The sequence below is a fragment of the Ceratotherium simum genome, chromosome 23, assembly GCF_057802395.1.
Source record: "Ceratotherium simum simum isolate JZ-2026a chromosome 23, ASM5780239v1, whole genome shotgun sequence".
Taxonomy (NCBI): domain Eukaryota; kingdom Metazoa; phylum Chordata; class Mammalia; order Perissodactyla; family Rhinocerotidae; genus Ceratotherium; species Ceratotherium simum.
Genome location: NC_141922.1, coordinates 34,456,264 through 34,459,037, shown reverse-complemented (window position 1 = coordinate 34,459,037; position 2,774 = coordinate 34,456,264). Strand labels below are relative to the sequence as shown.

The window sequence follows — 2,774 nt, the reverse complement described above, 5'->3', positions numbered from 1 at the left end:
TGGCCTCCATGGGGAGATAGTGGACCATTGCCAAAGAGAGGCAAGGAGAGGGGAAGGCTACTCAATTAAACTTTGCATTCCTCTGGCTCTCTACCCTGAGGACTCTCTCTATGCCTTGGCGGTGGAGGCAGGAGGGGAATTATGATTGTGTTAGTGGGCTGGTTCTTCTGCATCTTCTGCAAGCTGTGGAGGCAGGTTCTGGCTCCAGTTCTCAGTAGCTTAATGATAGTTTTTAAATATGTGTGACAGTGCTCGCTTCAGCAGCACATATACTAAAATTGGAACGATACAGAGAAGATTAGCATGGCCCCTGCGCAAGGATGACACGCAAATTCGTGAAGCGTTCCATATTTAAACTGTCACTATTTGCAGATGACATGATTTTATATATAGAAAACCCTAAAGAATCCACCAGAAAACTTTTAGAAGTAATAAACGACTATGGTAAAGTTGCAGGATACAAAATCAACATACAAAAATCAGTTGCATTTCTGTACACTAACAACGAAGTAGCAGAAAGAGAAATTAAGAATACCATCCCATTTACAATTGCAACAAAAAGAATAAAATACCTAGGAATAAACTTAACCAAAGAGGTGAAAGATCTGTACACGAAAACTATAAAACATTGCTGAAAGAGAAATTGAAGAAGACACAAAGAAATGGAAAGATATTCCATGCTCTTGGATTGGAAGAATTAACATACTTAAGATGCTCATACTTCCTAAAGCAATCTATAGATTCAATGCAATCCCTATCAAAGTTCCAACATTTTTCACAGAAATAGAACAAATAATCCTAAAATTTATATGGAATAACAAAAGACCAGGGATAGCTAAAGGAATTCTGAGAAAAAAAGAACAAAGCTGGAGGTATCACACTCCCCGATTTCAAAATATTCTACAAAGCTATAGTAACCAAAACAGCATGGTACTGGCACAAAAACAGACACACAGATCAATGGCATAGAATCAAAAGCCCAGAAATAAACCCACACATCTATGGACAGCTAATCTTCGACAAGGGAGCCAAGAGCATACAATGGAGGAACGAAAGTCTCTTCAACAAATACTGTTGGGAAAACTGGATAGCCACATGCAAAAACATGATAGTAGACCATTACCTTACACAATACACAAAAGTTAACTCAAAATGGATTGAAGATTTGAATGTAAGACCTGAAGCCATGAAACTTCTAGAAGAAAACATAGGCAGTGCACGCTCTTCCACATCAGTCTTAGCAACATCTTTTCCAAACACCACATCTGACCAGGCAAGAGAAACAATAGAAAAAATAAACAAATGGGACTACATCAAACTAAAAGCTTCTGCACAGCAAAGGAAACCATCAACAAAGCGAAAAAGACAACCTAACAATTGGGAGAAGATATTTGCAAACCATACATCTGATAAAGGACTTAATCTCCAAAATATATAAAAGAACTCATGCATCTCAACAACAAAACTACCAACCCAATTAAAAAATGGGCAAAAGACCTGAACAGACATTTCTCCAAAAGAAGATATACAGATGGCCAACAGACACATGAAAAAGATGTTCAAAATCACTAACTATCAGAAATGCAAATCAAAACTACAATGAGATATCACCTCACGCCTGTCAGAATGGCTATAATTAACAAGACAGGAAACAACATGTGTTGGAGAGGTTGTGGAGAGAAGGGAACTCTCATACACTGCTGGTGGGAGTGCAAACTGGTGCAGCCACTATGGAAAACAGTATGGAGATTCCTCAAAAAATCAAGGATAGAACTACCATATGATCCAGCTATTCCACTGTTGGGTATTTATCCAAAGAACTTGAAAACACCAATTTGCAAAGGTACATGCACCCCTGTGTTCATTGCAGCCTTATTCACGATAGCCAAGACTTGGAAGCAACCTAAGTGCCCATCAAGGGACGAATGGATAAAGAAGCTGTGGTATATATACACAATGGAATACTACTCAGCCATAAGAAACGACGAAATCCAGCCATTTGTGACAACATGGATGGACATTGAGGGCATGATGCAAAGTGAAATAAGTCAGAGGGAGAAGGTCAAATACCGTATGATTTCCTTCATTAAGTAGTAGATAATAACAACAATAAAGAAACACATAGGGACAGAGATTGGATTGGTGGTTACCAGAGGGAAGGGGGAGGGAGGAGGGTGAAAGGGGATAATTCGGTACATGTGTGTGGTGATGGGTTGTAATTAGTATTTTGGTGGTGAACATGATGTAGTCCATGCAGAAATAGAAGTACAATGATGTACACCTGAAATTTTTACAATGTTATAAACCAATGTTACTGCAATAAACAAAAAATTAAAAAAATAAATAAATAAATATGTGTGACAAATTCTTTTCTGTTCAGCCTTGGAATAGAAAAATCAGAATAGAATAGAAAAAAATCACATTCAACATTGTATTAGCACATAGAAATAGTAATTTAAATTGGTTGCTGTGTAAAGTGGGTACAATTGTTTTCCTCAATAAATACTATATATTTTAAAGAAAATAAAAAAATAATTAAGGAGTGCTAACTAAAAGCGCTTACATTTGTACAACCCTTTTAAGTATTTTTACATACATTTGTGAATCGCGACAATTCTGTGATAGAGAGAAAGTGTCATCATCACCGTTTTACAAATGAGAACACTGAGGCTCAGAGATCTGGTAAACGATTTTTCTAAAGCCTCGCTCTGAAGGGGCAATGCTGGATTTCTGAATCTCAATGTATTGCTCCGTCTCTGTGTACCCATCTGAAG

The 2,774-nt window shown here is 37.4% G+C and overlaps 1 non-coding gene across 1 annotated transcript; it reads left to right on the top strand.

Annotated features, from left to right (window-relative positions):
- The first annotated feature begins 248 nt into the window (after window positions 1–248).
- On the top strand, window positions 249–355 carry LOC147914001 (U6 spliceosomal RNA). The gene has a single exon (XR_015556001.1). It is a non-coding gene; the product is annotated as a U6 spliceosomal RNA (small nuclear RNA).
- The last annotated feature ends 2,419 nt before the right edge of the window (window positions 356–2,774 follow it).